Source organism: Macaca thibetana, chromosome 2 (assembly GCF_024542745.1).
Source record: "Macaca thibetana thibetana isolate TM-01 chromosome 2, ASM2454274v1, whole genome shotgun sequence".
In the NCBI taxonomy this organism is placed as follows: Eukaryota; Metazoa; Chordata; class Mammalia; order Primates; family Cercopithecidae; genus Macaca; species Macaca thibetana.
In genome coordinates, this window is record NC_065579.1 from 116,500,106 (window position 1) to 116,523,404 (window position 23,299).

The window sequence follows — 23,299 nt, forward strand, 5'->3', positions numbered from 1 at the left end:
AGCCCTTTGTAAACACTTCACTGTCTTACCCTTTACTACTACCCAAGTATCTGAAATGTTCACTTTGACTGCAGACTCTCAGCCTTCCAGGCCATCCTGCAGGCTCCCTTGATGCTAACTAGGAACACTTTTCTTTCATCGTTATCCTCATGTAGAACTTGGCAGTGGCCTCCAGTGGCCTGTGAATAAAATCCAGATGTTTTAGTTTGGCCCAAACCTACCCCTGCTGATTGATTTCTTCTCCTGTGAACCACTTCCTGGGAATGGAACCACATAGAGCAAAAATAATGAAGTATTTAAAAACTCTTGATACTTCCTTCAAAAGTCTTCAAAAACAATTGTACCAATTTGCACTCCCATCAGGTATGTAACTCTGCCCGTTTTGCCGAACACAAACAAACAGCAGGCATTGTTATCTTTCAAAAAATCTCTCCTGATATAAGCCAAAGAAAAGGTATCACTTTTTTTTAAGTTATCAGTGAGAATGGACTTTTTTTTCCTACTTTGATTGGCATTCCTCTTTCCTATTTAAAATGTATTTGCTCATATCTTCCCCTATTATTATTGTATTCTTTAGTAATATTTTGGTAGCAGGATAGAGGCTCACTGTGTGTTCTCACACGTAAGCTTCCTGAGGGGGTCTTGTTTCTTACCCATTTTTGCCTCCTTAGTGCCTGATCTAGAGCTTAGTGCCATGTGGATGTTTAAGGTAACTGTTGACGTGTTTGAACATCTTTTTTTGAGATGGAGTCTCATCTGTCGCCCAGGCTGGAGTGTGGTGGTGCAATCTCGGCTCACTGCAACCTCTGCCTCCTGGGTTCAAGCGATTCTTCTGCCTCAGCCTCCCAAGTAGCTGGGACTACAGTATAGGTGCATGCCTCCATGCCTGGCTAATTTTTGTATTTTTAGTAGAGATGGGGTTTCACCATATTGGCCAGGCTGGTCTCGAACTCCTGACCTCATGATCTGCCTGTCTCAGCCTCCCCGAGTGCTGGGATTACAGGCATGAGCCAACGCATCCAGCCTGCAAACCTCTCTTTGAAAAATGAAAATGAATAGAGTGGTGTCCATTTTGAGTGGGAATTTCTATAATACTGGTTGCTAGGCAATCTGTGTTTTCCCCCCACCACCCCCTGCAGAATAAATCATCACTACTCTGCCGGTGACCTCTGGAGAGGTCTGAGAGGTCAGTGGCTACAACACAGGAATAATTCTTCTGATTTGTAAGCTTTGTTCCCCATATCAGGAGCATTGGTTAGGAAAAAGAAGTGTATTATGCTGAAAGTTAGAAGTTGCTCATATTACAGGGCACCTACCAGTAATTTCTCTTGCATTCATGCCATCATCTAAATTGAAGACTTGGTATTGTTAACAAGTTTTGAAAAGGCATTTTTTAGCTTGTTCCTCTAGATTATTTAGTGGCATTTTCCCCCACTGTTACTAAAAATCAGGAGCTAAATCACAAGTCTTTTTGTTATATCCTACCAGCCCATCTTTTATGGCATCCTGCTTCTCTTCTTTTCTTCCTGTGAAAGAAGATTTTTGAACCTATAAAATCACTTTTTTAAATAGACATTTTTTTCCTAACCCTCAGCTGTTCCTCATCAAGTTTTTTTTTTTATTTTGTGTTTCCAGCTATTGGAACATTCAGCCTCAAGATTGTGATCTTTCTGTGGCATGCTTGGACTCATAGCATGCGGAAGCCTGTCTTTTGCATTGTTCTAGGTAAAAGTCCATTAAGTGAAGGTCTTAATAAAATATTGAAGGTCTTAATGAAATACTCTCAACCCTCACCAGCTCCCCACCAGTGCTAAGCAGGGTTTTGCCTTCTTTTCCCACATGTCTAACTAGAATTCTTCTGAAAGAATAAACTAGGAGCAAAATAAAAGTTACCATCTCCAGTGCCTGGGATTCCGGTCTCACGGTTTTTAAAACTTTTTCCTGTTTCCATTGTCTGAGGTGTGCCTAGAAAAGAATACATAATTATCTTCTAATTTGCTCCATCTCGTTGGTTCCCATGAAGAAATTTCAAGCCTATGATGCCTTCTCCTACAGATAGATCCTCTTTTCATTCTGATATCATTTTGTGACAGATGGTGAATAAAAGCAGCAAGCCCAGGCCAGGTGGCAGAGTATCTGTGTCTGCATTTTGATGACACCTGTCATCAGAGAATCTAGGCACACAGACTGGGGCACCATCCATGGACGAGGCAGAGGAGGTGGGTAGCCTAGAAACCCCACCAGCTGAGGAGTCGTTTCGTGGTCTCAACAGCTTATAGAGTGTTGATGTAATTTTGCGGGTAGACCCAAACCTTTAAGCAACCTGCATTTTACCAAGAGTTGCTCATCATTTCAACCTCTCACTCACATTCTCACCATCAGGTGCAGAATCCTGTTGCAATAAAATCATAAATGAGATAAAAGCACAGTCAACACTGCGGCATCCCTCTGATTGACCCATGTTGTTAACTCAGGGTCTAGAGTATCAGGTATATTTTTGTTACTTTATAGAGCCTAAGCTTGCTGCTACGTGGGAGGGAGCTCTACTTGCTTTACTTCCTGCCAAAACACAAGATGCGTTTATGGCAATACTGATTTGGAACCTTCTAGGGACTTTTTTGTTTTAATTGCCAATGGCAGAAGGACACTGTTATGGTACTATTTTATACGACTCATGGACTCGGGCACAGTGTCATGGTGAAATGATTGTGTATAGCCCTGCTGGCTTCCATCTTGTACTCCTTCCATGATGTGTGGTTATTGTCTTCCTTTGCTTTGTTTTGTCAGCCAAATATGAGATTTGGGCATGAAATCCTACAGTTTTAGAAATTCCAGAATACTTTTTTAATCCCTGAAAGTCAGTACAATTCCACCTAGTACTGAGACATCCAACCTAAAGGGCTTTCAGCCCTTTGCCTTGTTATCTGGAAATTGTCCTCCTCTGGATAATTATTTTGGCTTTATTTACTTGTTCATTCAGTCATCCACTTAGTAAATTATGATGAAGTACCTTGTATGCAACAGGCACTAATAGGCTATTTCATAGCAATTTCAATGTCCAGTGGAGAAATGTAGACTAGTATTTGTGTTTACGCCAGTTAAGGACCTTTTTGAATAGCGGACTTGAGCTTAACTCTCTGCTTCTTCATTAGACTTGCTTTTGATGAGGAACAGAACTCACTTACACATTTCACTGGGAAAAGACCTTCCCATGTACATTCCTACTAGCAGGAACAAAAGCTGGAATTGATGGTCTGCAAGGTCATATGTCATCATATGTCAGAAACTTCAGAGCTTTGCAGATTTTTTTAACCTTGTGTTATGCTGGGATTATTGCATTGTTCTGGGACTATTGCACTGAAAAAAAGACTAAAAGTCTGGTAATCAAAACAATAACATTGCTTATATCTAGGTAATAAGACACATTTTTATTTTTAGTTTGCCTATTCATCTTTCCTAATTTCTTGCAGTTTATTATACAATAAAGAAATCATCATTACTTAAACAATATAGTTCAGGGGAGAAACACCTCAGTTAAAGAACTATGGTCATTTTGGAATGGTGAATTGCTTTTTTTTTATTAATGGATCTGGAAACTTCATTGCTATAGCGTGATGTTGGGGGAATGGAACAATTGTTCACAGATATTTATGGATGGAGCTACACAAAGACAAATAACATGTTTTAGTCATTGTCACTGGGAAAATTCATTGTATTTCCAGGGCATCTGTATTAGCAGCAGTAGCCAAATAGCTGTATTAATGTTCTGGTGTGTGATTTGAGTTAATTACTGCCATAGTTTTGTTAGACGTTGACATGATTTCTTTTCCAGCAAATAAAACTTGAGAAAATTCAAGATTGGTATTAATTATGTTGCTGCAAATGAATTTCTAATGTAGACAACTAAAATCAACAACTGTAAAGCCATACTGTCAATGGGAGAGTGAAGATCTCCTAGTATAGACATAGCATAGAAAACCTCATTTTGATTTTCACCTCCTTTCAGGTAAGATTAGTTTACTTGTCCAGAGAGGCATTTAAGAATAGAAGGTTTCCTGAAGACTTTCTGGAGGAGAGGCTGATGGAATTGCCTCTGGGTGCATAAGAAATTAGCTTAAAGGGAACATATGCTAGAGCCGCAATATGGGTGGATTTGATATTATTCAGTTTGGGCAGTTGAGGTTCTACAAATCACAGATTCTTCAATTTGTAGAGATAACACGGAGTCTCTGAGGTGTAATTTGGGAGTCAGGAGCTAGTCAGTTGCCCAGCATTCATGAATCAACCTGGATCTCTTGGTGTCTTCTCAAGGTGATTAAATAAATGTTTAATGAACATTATACTATGCGCCTAGGGAACAACAATGAATATGACAGATGCAATCTCTGCTTTAAGGATGTCTGGTGGAATTATTTTTGTAGAAACATTAACACATTTAGGGATTTTTTTCTATCTCTCTTATAAATATCAAGACTGGATCACAGTAACTGATTATTATAGTCCTCATCTAAAAATGAATTTCCTAAATTTTATTTTCATGGTGACCTTACTAATCTATATATGTGTGTCTCCCAGATAAAACTTTTATCTATAGCAAAAATGAAAAGAAGGTGATATGGGCAGGTTTTCTAAATCTATAGTTTTGCCATCATGGAAACGGGTAGAACTTAGAGAAGGTCGGGGAGGGCATCACCAATTCACAGTGAGTGATTTTTCTTTGTTACTGGACTCTAACATCACAGTTGGGTAGCACATTTGTGGAATATCTCAGCAGACACCATACACTAAGCAGGGCATTGCTGAAAGTCGTAACTCAGGAAAGTGAGATAGAGTGAGGGATCTCTTCTCAGATATCCAACAGCCCAACAGCTAAATGTTGTCTGTCCTGGGACATTAATAGATAATTGTCTTATAGTCCTGGTCCTGAATTTCTTTGGTCCCCTGCAAACTCTTAAAGGGTTGCTTTTTTTTTTTTTTTTTTTTTTTTTTTGGCAGGATCTCACTCTGTTGCCCAGGCTGGGGTGCAGTGGCGCAATCACAGCTCACCGCAGCCTTGACCTCCTCCAGGCTCTAGCAATCCTCCTACCCCAGCCTCCCCAGTAGCTGGGACTACAGGCGTGTGCCACCACGCCTTGCTAACTTTTGTATATGTTATAGAGATGGGGTTTCACTAAGTCCTCTTGATATCTTTGGTGAAACTGTGTACACATCTAGGAACAGAAATAGACAGTCGTGTGTTTCGTCTGGCCTGGCTTCCTCTGATGGAAGTCATATACCTAAGAGTATTTTAATTGTATCTGTTTCTGTAGCACTATCTTCGGATGTATAACTTATATCCAGTCTCCTTTCTAAGGAATCATATGGTTTCCATAGCAAGAATATAATGATTGATACTGATACAGGAGCCTTATTGAAGAGGAAAATGATAATTGCCTTTTCTGGATTACCTTCACTGGCAATATCTGTGTCAGGCTACTCTCAGCATTAAGAACTTGATTTCCTATTTTGAACCAGGATCTCTCTCACCTGTAAGTTAGAGGTGTTCCAATTAAGAGAAATGTGAAACAGTTACAGAAATAGAAACGACAGTCATATGGTTGGTTATATCTCACTTTTCACAGTTGGCATCCCTGTTAAGAATTATGTTTCCATCCAAATCTTGTCAATAGAATCAGATTCGTAGTTACATCATGGGAGCCAACTGTTCCAGTGATCTATATGGCAAATACTCGTACCATGAAGCATACTTCTATAATATGATTAGTCACCTCCTAATTTGAGATTTTTGTGTCCCCAAGTTTTCATTAAAAGGAAGCTTCTGGGTTATTAAAGACGCATTGATATGCGTATAGCATAATAAATGTACATGAAATACTGCTATAACAGGTAACACAAAGAAGATAGCTTTTTATAACTCAAACAAAATGTTTCTAAGTCCCAAGCAATAACCTGCTAACTTGAAGACATGTTTATTTCTGCTATAAATACCAGTGTATAAAATGGATTAAGACCTCTCTGGAGATTTTTTTCCATGTGAATTGAGTTTTGAACAATATATGTTACATACTATAGTGAAAGTTTCTTAACTGATCTTATAACAAAGAAAATGTACAAAATACATATTTTGGTGTCTGAATACTGATACTCTTTTCTCAAACTGGAAAACTAACCAGAGTCACAGTCAAAGATAAAACAGTAAAAACTCGCATTTGTTTATTAGTCCATTCATTCATTACATATTTATTGAGCACCTACTTGTGCTAGCCAATGTACTAACTTCTTACTAAATTCCCATTCTTCTGTTACTGAGAGAAAAAGGTTTTAATCAATGCCTTACAGACTTTAGCATCTGCTGATGATAAATCCATGAAAATCTCTGCGCTGTCACTCAGACTCTCTAATGGAAAGTATGCCGGTTAATCATTTATTAACCCTCAGTTACAAGTTTGCCTTTTCTTGCCCAGCTTTGTAATCCTGGTGTAGAACCCTGGAAACATTTCTCTCTCTCTCTGTCTTCTTTTTTTTTTTTTTTTTTTTTTTTTTTTAATTATACTTTAAGTTCTCAGTTACACGTGCAGAATATGCAGGTTTGTTACATAGGTATACATGTGCCCTGGTGGTTTGCTACACCAATCAATCCATCACCTACATTAGATATTTTTCCTAATGTTATCCCTCCCCCAGGCTCCCACCCCCTGACAGGCCCTGGTGTGTGATATTCCCTCGCTGTGTCCATGTGTCCTCATGTCCATGTGTCCTACTTATGAGTGAGAACATGCAGTGTTTGGTTTTCTGTCCTTGTGATAGTTTGCTGAGAATGATGGTTTCCAGCTTCATCCATGTCCCTGCAAAGGACATGAACTCATCCTTTTTAATGGCTGCATAGTATTCCATGGTGTATATGTGCCACATTTTCTAAATCCAGTCTATCATTGATGGACATTTAGGTTGGTTCCAAGTCTTTGCCATTGTGAATAGTGCCTCAATAAACTATGTGTGCATGTGTCTTTATTGTAGAATGAGTTATAATCCTTTGAGTATGTGCCCAGTAATGGAATTGCTGGGTTAAATGGTATTTCGAGTTCTAGATCCTTGAGGAATTGCCACACTGTCTTCCACAATGGTTGAACTAATTTGCACTCCCACCAACAGTGTAAGAGTATTCCTATTTCTGCACATCCTCTCCAGCATCTGTTGTTTCCTGACTTTGTAATGATCACCATTCTAACTGGCATGAGATAATATCTTATGGTGGTTTTGATTTGCATTTCTCTAATGACCAGTGATGATGAGCTTTTTTTCATATGTCTCTTGGCTGCATAAATGTCTTCTTTTGAGAAGTGTCTGTTCATATCCTTTGCCGATTTTTGATGGGGTTGTTTTTTTCTTGTGAATTTAATTTCTTTGTAGATTCTGGATATTAGCCCTTTGTCAGATGGATATATTGCAAAAATTTTCTCCCATTCTGTAGGTTGCCTGTTCACCCTGATGATAGTTTCTTTTGCTGTGCAGAAGCTCTTTAGTTTAATTAGATCCCATCTGTCAATTTTGGCTTTTGTTGCCATTGCTTTTGATGTTTTATACATGAAGTCTTTGCCTATGCCTATGTCCTGAATGGTATTGCCAAAGGTTTCTTCTAGGATTTTTATGGTCCTAAGTCTTACATTGAAGTCTTTGATCCATCTTGAGTTGATTTTTGTGTAAGGTGTAAGGAAGGGGTCCAGTTTCAGTTCTCTGCATATGGCTAGCCAGTTTTCCCAACACCGTGTATTAAATAGGGAATCTTTTCCCCATTGCTTGTGTATGTCAGGTTTGTCAAAGATCAGATGATTGTAGCTGTGTGGTGTTATTTATGAAGGCTCCATTCAGTTCTATTGGACTATATATCTGTTTTGGTACCAGTACCATGCTGTTTTGGTTACTGTAGCCTTGTAGTGTAGTTTGAAGTCAAGTAGTGTGATGTCTCCAGCTTTGTTCTTCTTGCCCAGGATTGTCTTGGCTGTGCAGGCTCTTTTTTGGTTCCATATGAAGTTTAAAGTAGTTTTTTTCCACATTCTTCCTTTAATAGCTGGTGCAGCAGTAGGTTGTGTCTATAGATGACACTGGGGGCACTGCAGAGAGAAGTAGAGGTGGGGCTTTCCCTCCTGCTTTCTTTGCTGCTTAAGGGCCCTGTAGGCAGCTGATCAGCAAGAGGGAGGCCCAGCCAGTGCCACTCATCTCAGCAGCTCTCAAAATAGCTGCAGCCCACACCCCCCAGCAGATGTCTTTCTGGGCTGCTCCTTCTGACCTATGCTTTTTGGTAAATTTTTCTACAACCCAGTGAGCCACTCTTCTGGGTATACTCTGCTCACTCCAGAGAGTTTCTTCATCACCTAGTGGGCCATTCCTATAAAACATTACCAGCACACCCTCTGGCAGTTTCTTTGCCACAAATTCCATGTTCCTGTGACATTCATGCCCTCTCAAGATCTAAATATCAGCCTTTGCACAGAGGGCCCTCTTCTGAGTGCTTAGTTTCTTTCTTGTTCAGTAGCGCTCTATTCTAGAAATAATGGCTTTTTTTTTTTTTTTTTTTTTTTTTTTTTTTGCAGTAGCTTTTCCTGTACCCCTTAGAGACCTCCCTCCCCATTTTTGGTAGTTAACTATCTTTTACTTGTCAGCAATTCTTTATATATTAAATTTTTCCTGCTCAAATTACTGACATGGTTTCTGTCTCCTGACAGGACCCTAACTGAAAGAGATGTGCTAAGAGAGAAGCCACCTGCAAAAAGAATTGCCACCAAACTACCAACTTGTGACCAACAGCTATTTTGTTCAGCATGCTCAGTAATTGATTTTAGTCTGATTACATCAGACGTTCCATAATCAGGTGCTGAATATTTTCCCCAGCATGACTTTATTGAGTACAAAATAAGTAAATGCACTCTTACGCTTCCATAATATGAAGGCATTTATCCACTCAGCAGAGATTTATTCAGTAACGTCTGCAGGTTTGGCATTGGAGTAGATGCTTAAAAAAAAAGAAGAAGAACGATTTTCGTGCTCTACCTTGCAAGTTTTTCAGAGAGACAGGACTTGTGTGTGTGAAAAGTTAACCAACAATGCAATAGAGTTTGCAAGGCAGCATACAGTCCCATTAGCATTTGTATTGCTTCATATTTCTAGGCTAAGTAATGTTGCAGAACACTAGTATTCTGTTCTATACAATCCGTTCACATTTCTAAGAGCATGGGCGTTCATTTGTCTTTTCAATTGTTTCTCATTTTCTCTGCATACACAATACTTGCTGGTGGAAATTGCGAGGGCTGTAAGTTGGTACGTTCTCTGTAATCAATGAAAATAAATAGTTTCTGACACTAGATCTTTGAAATGGTGTCTGAATATACACACTTTGGGGCTTTAGGAGGCATCTCTTTGGCTGTATAAATTCCTGGAAGCAAGCTGTGTGGGATGAAGCAGGAGAGCTTGTGGAAAGTCATTGTTTTTAGAGATTGTTGGGCTCTGTGTGAAGTGATTCTAGCTTTGGAAGCTTTACACAGCCAAGATTCTTGGAGTCAGATGTAGGGAGTCTGGTTTCTCTTCATACATGTACACTATGTGGAATAATATTTAGGATGTTATTATGTCAGAATTGTTCTAGTGAGTTCCTTGAGTGGAACTATGTCTCCTTCTCTGTGTAGTTCTTGTGGAGAAGTTAAGTCAAATCAACAGGCAGTGTCTGTGGAGCTCGGAAACTGATGCTGAAGGTGGTACTGGAATCCACGAGGCCAGCCTTTCCCAGAACATCCTTTGAGGAGCACTACTCCTGGAAGATGCTTGACCTCAATCCAGTCCTGGAAAGTGCTGTCTAGTCTAGCAGAGCTTCCTCTTAGAGACGGACAGTGTGCTTTAACATAAGAAAGACTCTCTGATAAGGACTGAAGTAAAAAGAATCTGTGGTTTTCTTTTCTTTTCTTTTTAGAGACAAGGTCTTTCTCTGTCACCCAGGCTGGAGTGCGGTGTCATGATCATAGCTCACTGCAGCCTGGAACCTCCCAGGCTCAAGGAATTCTCTCATCTTAGCCTCCAAGTAGCTGGGACTACAGGCACGCATCACCATGCCTGGCTCATTTTCAAATTTTTAGTAGGGACAGGGTCTCACTATGTTGTCCAGGCTAGCCAACATGAATATTATATTCATGTTGGTCTTGAACTCCTGGCCTCAGGTGACCCTCTCTGGCCTTGGCCTCCCAGAGGCTGGGATTATAGGCATGAGCCACCGCCTGGCCCATTTTCTAACATAGTATTCCGGAAATATCATTGTCACCCTGGATCCTTTTTTCCTTTAAATGTCAGTTGTCCCACAGAAACATTGTTTTCTGTATGCAAATTGAGGATGTTGATTTTGCATATCTGTCCTCAAAGCCCTCATCTACGTGTATGTGTGTATGAATCTGTAGGACTTAAAAAATTTTGTTTTGGTGTTCCCTGCCGTTCTTAAGGATTTGAAGGATTCAATAAGTGAGGCCTAAAGAGGAAACCATGCATGTGAGTTATAGGAATTATGATGAGTAGGCAGTGGCTTGGGTTGTATCCAAGAAACACCATGGCCCCAGGTTTAAGCCCAGTCACTACCACTTTCTTTTTTCTTCTTCTTCTTCTTCTTCTTCTTTTTTTTTTTTTTTTGAGATGGAGTATCACTCTGTCACCCAGGCTAGAGTGCAGTGGTGTGATCTTGGCTCACCAACTGCAACCTCTGCCTCCCGAATTCAAGTGATTCTCCTGCCTCAGCCTCCTGAGTAGCTGGGATGGCAGGTGTGTACCACCATGCCCAGCTAATTTTTGTATTTTTAGTAGAGGCGGGTTTCACTGGGTTGTCCAGGCTGGTCTTAAACTCCTGACCTCAAGCGATCCACCCACATCAGTCTCCCAAAGTGCTGGGATTACAGGCACAGGCGTGAGCCACCCCGCCCTGCCAGTTACTACCACTTTCTAGCTATGCCTTTAGGCAAACATTTGTTCTCTCAAAGTCTTAATTGCTAGAGCTGTTATATGAGAATGATTGTTTGCTCTAACTCTCAAGGCTGTTGTAGATAAGGAGAAATAATGAATGTAAAGCACTAGTATAGTGAATGCTCCTTTATAAGCTCCTAGTAGATATTAACTATTATTATTTGAGGAACAGATTGCTTCTAGCATTTGAGGTAGACCTTTGCGAGTCCTACCTGGGCATTAGAGGCAGGGACTGCAGTCACTTTTGCTAAGTTTTCAGAGGTTCCGTTGGTGAAATGAAAGAGATCACAACTGATATCGGGGTAACACCTGGAAACATTACCATGTCCCTAAGATGAGATGTATGTGCATTCATGTCTGTGAGTAGGGGTCCTGAAGAAATGGAAAAGAAAAACAGCGACTCAAACCTGAGGTGGCTTCTCCAGTTTGGTGTCAGATGTCCATGCTTGATTCTTCTTCTGTGACGCTTTCTTTGGAGGTCACTTTGGGGCATATGTCTTCAGGTCTCTTTCGCCTTTCAGAGCAGACAGTGTCACCTGAAGTTCTATTGATTATAGAGAATCGTATGTATCACAATTCATGGGGGAAAAATGATTCAAGTCTGAGAGTTGATTTAACTTTGGTCCTATTTGGGAAACCAGCTTCTTAGGTTTAGTTCAACATCTTCTTGTGCTCCTTAACCCAGGTCAGGATGAGACCAGGCTCCCAGAAGTTTGCTGAGAAATTCCATATTGGCATCTCCTGACCCCATCCAGCTCCACATGGGAGGAGAAGTAGATTAAAGATTAGCTGTGTAAGAATATGGCCTGTTCCTGTTACCCGCCACAGAGGAGTCCAGCTGTGGTCTGACAGCATCTGACACTGTGTCAGAAACACAGCAGCCAGCTGGAAACCGATCAGCACAAATCCACTTCCTGCCAGTCACCCTGGGTTGCTCTTTGCTGAAATGCTTACTATGATATATATAAATCCTTATTTATAGTTTAATCATTTATATATCTGATACAAATATGCCAAATTTGATATATATGCAGATCCAAATCATAAAATACACATACCAAATTATATATAAATATATCAAAATTGACGTATGCAATATATCAACATTTGAATACAATGTGTTTTCAAAATGCAGATCACTTTTTCTGGTTCTAAAAACAATCATGCTTGTACAAATGTCAAGCAACACGAGGGTCTGTTAAGGAAAAGGGGATCCTACCGTCTGGAGGGAACCACTAAAGTTTGCCTTTCTGCTGTCAGAAGTTTTAAAAACATGTGTAAATATGTTACCTGAATAAAACGAAACTACTATAAAGTGATTTTGACCCTAGTCATATGTAATAATCATGTCTTGATGTTAGAAGATATAGATTTTCCTTAACCTTTTTAACTACTTCATAGTGTGACACTAAATGGTGATGCCATAATTTAAGTAGGTAACTATTCATGGATTTATTAGAATAACTTCAGATGGTCATCCTCTGATAAACAATACTGATACGTTGTATTGATATGTTTATGCCCATATCCACTTATTCACATTATTGTTTAAAAGTCTTAGAAGTGGATTTCTGACCGGGTGCGGTGGCTCACACCCATAATGCCAGCACTTTGGGAGGCTGAGGTGGGCAGATCACCTGAGGTCAGGAGTTCGAGACCAGCCTGGCCAGTATGGTGAAACTCCATCTCTACTAAAAATACTTGGATGTAGTGGCACGTGCCCATAATATCAGCTACTTAGGAGGCTGAGGCAGGAGAATCACTTGAACTTGCGAGGCAGAGGTTGCAGTGAGCTGAGATCGCACCACTGTACTCCAGCCTGGGTAACCGAGTGAGACTTTGTCTCAAAAGAGAGAGAAAAAAAAAAAAGCATAGATTTTGTTGGTTAACAAGTATACTCAGTTTTAATTTTGAAAGGCTGTTGTTCACGTAACTCCCTTAACCAAGTATACAGGTAATCAGTTGACCATATTCTCATTAACACAGGGCATTTTGTTGTTGTTGTTTAGGAGTCATTATTTTAACTCATAAGTTTCTTGTGCTTTTATGATATTCTTTCTCTTTCCTACATGTAGTAGCCAAAGTACTTCATATACTTCAGCTGTTTGAGTTCTGTGACAGAGTCAGTGAAAAGCAGAGTAAAGAATGTTAACCTCTAAACATACTAAGATAATTTTTAAAATGTGTTTACTTGTTTATTTGATACAGGATCTTGCTCTGTCTCTGAGGCTGGAGTGCATTAGTGCAATCATAAGTCACTGCAGCCTCGAACTTCTGAGCTGAGGCAATCCTCCCATCTCAACCTCCTGAGCAGCTAGGACAGGTACATGCCACCTTGCCCTACTAATTTTTAATTTTTATAGAGACAGGGTCTCACTATGTTGTCTAGGCTGGTCTTGAACTCCTGGCCTCAAGCAATCCTCCCACCTCAGCCTCCCAATGTGCTGGGATTACAGGCAGAAGCCACCACACCCAGCTATAAAAGTATTAATAACTATTTTTTAAAGCCCCAAACAAATATGATAATTTACATTCTTGGGCCAGTATTTATTGACATAGTTTTGCTAAACTGGGATTCAACTGACTGTTGCAATTGTACAGAGGCACAGTTAAAGCTTATAGATTTTCAGGTCATCAGAAAAATAGAGATTTTCAGGGCCTCATCACGTTTTTCTCATCTCTTATCTTCCTACCTCTTGATCCATACCCGAGTGACCTGACTGCCAACCAGACAGAGTTTTCATCTCCCTCAGGTTTCATGGAAGGTGGTGCACAGAGTATCTAAAATTCATAGATAACCTTCCTATTGGTTTATCTTCTCAACATTAATGCAGATGACTAGAAATCACACATGAAAAAATCTCTTTCCCTTGGGTGATTTAAAGAGTGTTTATCTTTGGTGCAGACTCTCAACTAAAATTTTTTCTGGTAACATGTATCAAGAGGTTTTCAAGGGTTGGGGAATATAAGCAGGTAGGTTACCACTCTGAAAAGTGATTGATAATGGAGAAAAGACTGTGAAACTCATGTTTGCTCTTTACTGACAGCCAAACCCAAAGAGAATTAATATGTCACTTCTATATCTGCTTGAAGTTAGTATTATTAATTTCTATTATCTCAGAATTTCAACTTATAGAGTATAACTGTGCCAGGCACCATATAGATTGATCCAAGGCACATTCTTTTTTTTTTTTTTTTTTTTTTTTTTTTTTTTGGAGACAGGGTCTCACCCTCTCGTCTAAGCTGGAGTACAGTGGCACTAATTTTTGTATTTTTTGCAGAGACAAGAGTTTGCCATTTTGCCCAGGCAGGTCTTGAACTCTTGGGCTCAAGGGATCCACCTGCCTTGGCCTCCCACAGTGCTAGGATTACAGGGGTGAGCCACCACTCCTGGCCCCAAAGCACATTCTAATAGTGGGAAAGAATATAATTACAAGGGTTGCTCAAAAAATAAGTTGACTATGATGTTTTTAATTTGCCAGTCAAGGTTTCAGTATATTGAAAGCAACTTTTTCAATTACAGTAATAACCAGGATTTGGGGGTGTTTATTCCATAAGTGGATTATTGTAGCAACTCTCATGACAGCTGTAAGAGCTTTATTGTCAGTGTTGTCTTGATTTCAGAATTGGGGGGAATTGAGTCTCAAGGAGGTGAAGTTACTTGTCCAATGTCAGCCAGCTTGCCAGAGCCCAGAACCCAAACCGGAAGGTCTGCCCAACTCTTAAAGTCCTTGCACTTGTCGATGAGGTTCTGCTGACTCCCATTGTCATAGGACAGATTGAAAATCCATCTAGTATCAGGTAGGCCTTTTAGTATCCTTTGGAGAAAGTTAAAATTCAACACGATTGCTGTGGTGCCTCCTTTCCTGAAATGTTACACCCTACTCTGATGTGCTTTATTGGCTGAAAATCTTCTTTCCATAAACTGCATCAAGTTGGTGATGCTTTATGCAACAGAAAGAGAAAAAATTTACCATAAACACAGCAAATCATTGGATAAATCAATCTGGGTATTTTCACATAATGATATTCTCTACAGTAATAAAAATGAACTCCTACTACTTGGACAAACATGGGTGAATCTCACAGATACAATGACGAGTGAAAGAAGGTGAGACAAGATTCTGGTGTATGTTTCCATTAATACATATGGAATATGGGGTTATCAACTGGAGGGTCTTAAGGAGGAAGCCTTCTAGAGTTCTGGAAATTTTTGTCTTCATCTGGCTGAGGTCGCGTGGGTGTATACAGATGTGAAAATGCTTCTAACTATATACTTAACATTTGTGTAGCTTAGTGGTTTACGTTACACCTCAATGAAAAATTAAGATAACAAGCAAATCACAACATGCATTTCATCTGGGACCTCCATGTCTAATGGGAAGACCATTTTAAACTAAGGACCTATGAGTTTTAGAATTGTTTCCTAGTGAGACTTCTTACACGTCACCCAGCTTACAAGTGGGTCAGTGACCTGACAGTCTTGAGGAGCTAATGCACAGGCACCAATTTATATGTCACCATATCCATACGCTAAAACACACATACTGCATTCACTAGAGAGTTCTTCAGGGCTCTGTGTCTTTACTTTCCGTGACACTTGCATGAGAACATGTACTCTGAGGCTTCTGCTTTATTAGAACCTGGTCACCCAATTATTATTCAAAAGGACCATCTTTAGTCATTACAGAGGCTTAAATTATGTTTAAGGAGGCAATGAAGCATGCAATATATTTCACAAAGGTTTCGCCTGAAAATGTATGAATAAAGTTTGAGAATTTAAAGGGGACTTTTCCCAGTTAGCTCACAGACTGCTTTAATTCTGTATTTTGTTCTGCCAACAGAATCATAAGGCACTGTGCCTTATATAAATGTTGAACTTTGCATATTTAACATTCTAAAGTAACTCTCACGTTTCTCAGAGCATGCTTAGTCTTTGAAATTACATTTGCAGGGATACCAAGATCTGATTAACACAACACCTGTAAAAAGCTGTTTCTAAATTTTTGGAGATTTTCGTGTGACGTTTACAGGTGTGGTTCATTTACTATGCCATAAAACTTGTGCAGTTTTTCATCATTAGAAGCCTCTCTGGTTGGTAACAACTGTCAATCTATCAGTCATTCCGCAAAGATATTTTGAAGGCTTACTGAGGAAGAGGCATCGGGTTTCCTATTGCAATATGTCTTCAAACAAAACAAAGCTCATAGTCTGGTTGATACAGTATTAGAACTGTGTCTACTAATATCAAAATTACACAATTCACAGGGTTTGAGCACCTGATTGGCAGAAAAAAATCATTTTCTTTTGTCTGTGCTTTCGTTTGTCTAATAGATACATTTGCAGTACAATACATCCTGGTGTAATTGTTGGCACTTATTAGGTGCTTAGTAAGTATTTGTTGAATGTATGAATTAGTGGTTGAATTAATGAATAGGTGGATGGATGGAGTTTAGCACTGATCATTTTAACAGTAATGTTTACTGTTCAGTAATTTCATCATTGAATTCTTCCCATGTGCCTGGCATTGTGTGAATTATTTTACGTGGATTGTCCCACTGGCCTCTCTCAGCCCTCTGAGGAAAGTACAGCCCTAAGAGGAAAGTATTTTTACTATCTCCATGTTCCAGACTGAAGAATCTGAGGCTTAGGACAGTTAAGTAATTTGTTTGTGTAAAACTGGAATTGGCAAACTTTTTCTATAAAGGGCCAAAGGGCCAGATCATAATATTTTCGACTTTGCAGGCCACGAGATCTCTGTTCCAACTGCTTGATTGTGGTTTTGTAACACAAAAACAGCCACCGATGATACGTAAATGAGTGGACCTGGCTGTGTTCCAATAAATGTTTATTTACAGATGCAGTCTGTGGGTGGGATTTGCCTTGGTGGTCATGGCATGCTGGCCCTTGTCACACCTCATCCGTGGTAGAAGTGTAATTTGAACCAAGGCAACCTGACTTGGAAGACCGAGTATTTAACCAGTTAGGAGCAAATTCTGCACTTGATCTTAGCCAAAAGGCCGAGAATTGATACGAGCAAATTCTGAGCTAGAAAAAGGAAAAAGGCTAGAAACTTGCTTTAGAAGTTCTCGTTAATAATGATAACTATTATTTTTTAAATTTTATATTTCTTGCTTTTGCCTTTTCCTCCTAATTCCATACCACTTTTCAGTCATGGATTAAAAGAAAATAAAAACAAATCCCACCACAATGTGATAATCCCCTGGTCCGTATAGAGTGGAAAAATAATGCCTGTGTCACAGGCATCTTTTCATTTTACCCCTGCAGAACCACCCAGGAAGTGTGCGTCATTGTCCACTTGCCCATAGTGATTAAAGTCACTTACCTCAGGTCACACAACCAAGACTTGGATCACATTTTTTGGACATAAATCCCAGAACTCTTTGAACTCTCTAGATACCCTGGTTAAAGTCTTCTTTTAGCTTCGTCCCCCTTACGTCTTTTCCCTGCTTCACCTCTTTAATAGCTACCTCCTATTCTTCTGGGAAGCAAACATCTTGTTAGCACCAGCTCTCTGTTGGCACTAAGGTAGAGCTGGGAATATGAAACAAACTAAATAAAGTGCAAGTCCTGCCCTCAGGGAGCTTCTGGTCCAGTCAAGGGAGCAGATGTCTAAACAGTTAATTACAATGAAGGGTAGGAAGTGCTGGAGAAAGGATATGTTATTCCCATGATACCCAGAGGGTGTGAGGATTTCTGACCTGCTTAAACTTCAAGGACTCTCCAGCCTGGATTTCCTCAGCTGACGCAACCAGTTGGGCTGTACCCTGAGCTTCAGGAATTGACAAACTGAGACTGGTGCCAGGAAGGAACTAAGTGGAGTACTGAGTTAGCAAACATTTGGAATGAGCCAGGGAAGGCCTCCTGTAGGAGCCACATTGAGCTGAGCCCTGACGACTGAGAACTTGCCCTGCAAAGGGCTAAGGAATGAGCAGCCTAGTCAGTGGGAACAACGGGGGCAAAGGCCTGGAGGCAGTGAAATGCTCAGAGTATTTGAGGAAGAGGAAGGAGGCCCAGGAGTCCTGTAGGGAACCATGGAAATCCTGGAAGAATCTAGAGGTCTGCTGGGCCCAGATCTGGGAGAGCTTTTACGCTGTCATGGGTTGTGATTGGTTTTATTTATTTTTATTTTTTATTTATTTTTTAAATTTTATTTATTTATTTATTTTTGAGACAGAGTCTTGCTTTGTCACCCAGACTGCAGTGCAGTGGTGCAATCTTGGCTTATTGCAAACTCCACCTCCCGGTTCAAGCAATTCTCCTGCCTCAGCCTCCCGAGTAGCTGGGACTACAGGCATGCACCACCACGCCTGGCTAATTTTTTTTTTTTTTTTGTATTTTAGTAGAGGTGGGGTTTCACCGTGTTGGCCAGGATGGTCTCGATCTCCTGACCTTGTGATCTGCCCACCTTGGCCTCCCAAAGTGCTGGGATTACAGGTGTGAGCCACCGTGCCCAGCCAGATTTATTTTTAAAAGCTCATTCTGACTCAGTGGTTCTCATCCCTACCTGCACATCAGAATCATCCAGGGAGCTTTTCAACATCCAGATGCCCAGGCCACACCCTCAGGTCAATCAGAATAGTGTTTCGTCATTGTTGTAGTCTACTTTTGTTTTTAGTTTTTTGGGTTGTTTTTTTTTTTAAGCAGATTAAAGATGATTCCAGTGGGCAGCCAGGGTAAAACAACTACTGGTCTATTAGGCAGAGAAGGAATTGGAGGGTACAGCAGAGAAAGCAGGCAACCCAGTTAGGTCAGGCTTCTAGAAGTGGTTTAGGTACAAGATGGTGTTGATCCAGGATACGGTTAGACCAGAGGAACTGCAGAGAAGTGGTGGTCAGATTCAAGATGCGTTTAGGAGGTAGAATCTTCCAGACTTTCTGGGCGGCAAGAAAGGAAGTGAGTGGGTTAAGAAAGGAGTGGAATCAAAATAATTCCTAGGTATGGGGATTTAGTCTGCTGGATGGAAAAATGTTAAAATTGTATTAAAATAAAAGATTGAAGGCCAGGTGCAGTGGCTCACACCTGTAATCCCAGTGCTTTGGGAGGCCAAGGTGGGTGCGTCACTTGAGGTCAGGAGTTTGAGACTAGCCTGGCCAACATGGCGAAACCCCGTCCCTACTAAAAATACAAAAATTAGCCAAGTGTGGTGGCATGCACCTGTAATCCCAGCTACTGGGGAGGCTGAGGCAGGAGAATTGCTTGAACCCACAGGTGGAGGTTGTAGTGAGCCAAGATTGCGCCACCGCACTCTAGCCTGGGTGACAGCAAGACTCGGTCTCAAAAGATTGGAAGATGAAAGATTGGGGTGTGGGTAGAGGATTGTGATTGGCTGAATTTAGTTCAGGACTCCAAAATGATTGATCTGTCTGTAACCAGAAGTGGGAGTATTTTTGGAACTTTGTGTGTTCCTGGTTGGGTACCAGCAGGGCATGCCTGCCTCTTTGGGGGAAAGAATGGCTTATAGCTACAGTTTTTAAGGATCTTGGATGTGTTAGTAACTGTGCTAAATACTCATTTAATCCTCTTAACAACCCTATGAGGTTTTTTAGGGGGGTGATCTCAACATTACATATGAGGAAGTTGAGGCACAACTAGATTGTAATTCACTTTGCTGTGACCAAACAACTGCTAAGTAGAAGAGCTGGGCTGTGAATCGGGTTTCAGAAACCCTGTACTTAACCACAACACTTTTCTTACGTACCCAGCTTGCAGTTTAAAATGAGCTCATCGTGTTCACCTGCAGGAGATCCATCTGCGCGTTTTCTATGGAGTTACTTATTCCCAGGTTACTGTCAATGGCAGTTTTCATAAGATAAGCCTCTTCCTGGCTAAATGTTACCTACACCACCCTCTCCCCTACTGGGACCATTTTTTCCCAACCGAACTGCTGGAAGAATTGAAAGATCCTGAGCACAGTTGCTTAAATAAGTAGACTACATGCTCTGTGAAGAAATCATATTATTTTCTCAGAGGAGAGAGAGTTGGCCCAGTGAGGCAATGATTGCTGGGAACAAACTTTCTGGTTTTCCATTTTGTTCTGCTGCAAATGGCACGGTCTATCAATCAAGGCCTGCTGGGAAAGATTTTGTCTTTCCTCGTTGCAGTTTAATTTTATCCTCCGTTGAACTCAGGTGCATGTTAAATACAAAGCCGAACTCTTCAGTTAGCATTAATCTATGTCCTCCTCGAGACGGGGCTGGATTTTGTTTAGACTGCCTCTTACTAGAAAGGAATTTCCCTAATTTGTGGATTTTGAGATGTTTGTCCACTTAAACAAGCTATCCGTAACCCCCCACCCAGAAAAAACATAGCTTAACTGAGACCCTTAAATCATGCTCCAATGGCTTTAACAGTAGCCCCCTAAACACAATTTTCACTGGTTTGTCTGTGAATTAAGTACAATGTTTAGATGAGTTAGCTGGTTTATTTCATTGAGGATGATGACAAGGAGCTTAAGTTTCTCTTGTAGTATCAGGCAGCAAACCCCTTCCATGAGCCCATGGTTTAGAAGGGAAAGACCTGTGAGGTATTACTTAGGAGAGTGAATTGGTGCTTAATCAGTCTTCAGAGACTACATTATGAGAGCAATCATTCAGTGCTTCTAAGGAAGCACAGAGTAAAACTACCCCCTCTTAAAAAAAAAAAAAAAAAACAGTGGGGTATGTAATTAGTTTGCACTTAATTGCTGTGGATTTGAAACAGCAGCTGCCCATGCCACTGCATTACGCCCTGTGCCTTGTTCAGTGGCACCTTTCACTTAGGTTCTGTGCTGCAATTAATTGGTTTTCTATATTTGTTTAAACATAAAAGCTACCGAAAATTCTATATCCCAGAATTGATTATCGATGTTTATTTGCTCCATTTGGGGTTTGCTCATTCTTTTTGCCAAGTTTTCTTGGTTGGAACTTGGATTCTAAACAAACTGCTTCTTTTCAAACTCTAGAAACAGTGACATAGCAGCTGAGGTCCATGAGAGGCAAGAACTCATCTAAAAGAAGGGGACTGCCTTTTGATAGTTGATGCAGCAGTGTAAGGAAAATGGTGATGTGTGCGTTCCTTACAGAAGCCAGGGCCCCCAACCCCTCTGTGGGAGCTAGAACTAGATCACCAGCTCTATGAGGGCAGAGCACTGGGATTTGTTCAATGACATATTCTATTCTGCTACTCAGTTCTTGGCATACGGTTATCTACTGCTATGGAGCAAATTACTACAAACTCAGCAGCTTAGAACAACACACATTTACCATCTCGCAGTTTCTGTGTGTCCTCAGATTCAAGGTTTCTCACAAAGCTGCAATCAAGGTGTCAACTGGGACTATGATCTCATCTGAAAGTTCAACTGGGGAATGATTCACTTCTGATTTTACTTAGATTGTTGGCAGAACCCATTTCCTCAAGGGCTATTTGACTGAGGAGCTTCTTAGCTGTTGGCCGAAGGCCACCGTCAGTTCCTTTTGGCATTATCATAGCTCACTGTAACCACTAACTCCTGGGCTCAAGCTATCCTCCCATCTCAGCCTCCGGGGTAGCTAGAACTACAGGTGTGCACCACCAAACACTGGCTAATTTTTAAAATTCTTTTCTAGAGATGTTGTGTTGCCCAGCTGGTCTCAAACTCCTGGCCTCAAATGATCCTCCTGCCTCAGCCTCCCAAAGTGCTGGAATTACAGGCGTGAGCCACTTCGCATGGCCAGAATCTTTCGTAACATTGCTTTTGCCTTATTCTACTGAATAAAACTAAGCCACTAGATCTAGCCCACCCTCAAGGGAAGGTGATTACATAAGGGTCTGAATACCTGGAGTCAGGGGTCTTTGGAGGATCATCTTAGAGTTAGCCCATCACAGCCTGCAGTAGACACTCAGTACATACTGGTTGAATCAATGAGCTTAAGGAGCCAGTGCTTATAATTTGGGCTGAAGGCCCATAACATTGTCCCCCCCCGTCACCTTTTTAATAACTATAAAGGAGTATTTAAGGTCACTTAGGTCATTTTAACATTCTACATATGATACCTACATGATATTTACATGGTCTTCCCCCATTCCTAATAATGCAAAATGATAATCTTACCTACTCCTATGGAGGGACATTTTTTCAACAGAAGGATCAACCTGGCAACCTCTTTGATCCAATGTGCCTTGTCTCTTATATTTTTCATGCTGCATACGTGATAGGAAATTAAAGGCATCCCCACTCAGTGTTTTCTGGATTTCGAGTCTTTTGTAAATGGAGTACCCCTGAGCAGCTTTTTGCTTCCAGGGAATGAAAAAACAAGGGTAAGAGTTCACATCTAATGTGTTTTGGTTGAAGTAACTTGCTACATGTGAAAACAGCCGGCTCTGCCTTCTCCACTAAGCCTTTGATATTGTTGGGGCTTTTCAGTGCATGGCGAGATTATTAACAAGGGAAAGTCAAAGTTGTCCAGCACTGCCACACAAAATCAGGAGAAACTTGCAGGCAAGTCACTGAACCTGAAATAAGCTGCTTTTGCCCCAGGCTTCCCCAGATCTCATACCTTTTACTTTATTTTATTTTATTTTATTTTTTTAAATTCAAAGGTCATGACAATATCTGTGTGAAATAGTGTGCATTGTAGCTTAAGACTCTAGGTCATGCTTTGCAAAGCTGGAATTTCTGTTTTGCTTCTCTCCAGTTCAGGAGCAGCCTACACTTTGAGAAGACTGGAAAGGGTAGGACAGACAGGTTCTGGGACCCCTGCTTGGAATGTTGTAAAGCCTTTCCCAACACCTTCTTGACTCTGAAACACAGTGCATCAAAAAGACAGAAGGACAAAAATCACCATGCAGCCCCTATGGGAGTACCATTTGCCAAGCACCCCAGCCATCCCACTTCTTCCCTCTCTTCTGCTCTGGCTTTGAAATGGTGTGTTGGGTGAATCTGAAGCCAGAGGAAATGGAATTGTATGCCCACCCCAGGACAGTTTGATCCTCATGAAAATGAGAAATCGCCTGTATTGACAATCTGCAAGACCGCGCCTGGCAAGATCTGTCATTTTATACGGATTTGCTACCAGCCTTGCTGTCGCCCTACGGGGATTGGTTTTTCCAGTAATGCACTCTTCCAAGCCAAGTCTGACAATGAGATGGCAAACACTCTGGTGGGTTTTGGAGGCAGGGTCAGGGGGCCAGAGAATGGTCAGTTTAAGTAGATCAAAAGCACAAAATTCATTTCCTCAAGTGGCCTTCTCTGACCACATATCTCAATTCTCTGGAGATGAATAACCTGTGAATTAACTAGTTTCCATTAATATTATGAATTAACAGT

General features: G+C 40.7%; 1 protein-coding gene across 2 annotated transcripts in view; it reads left to right on the plus strand.

Moving 5' to 3' along the window:
* Positions 1–23,299, plus strand: part of PTPRG (protein tyrosine phosphatase receptor type G) — a 745,156-nt gene that overhangs the window by 551,389 nt on the left and 170,468 nt on the right. The window lies entirely within an intron of this gene.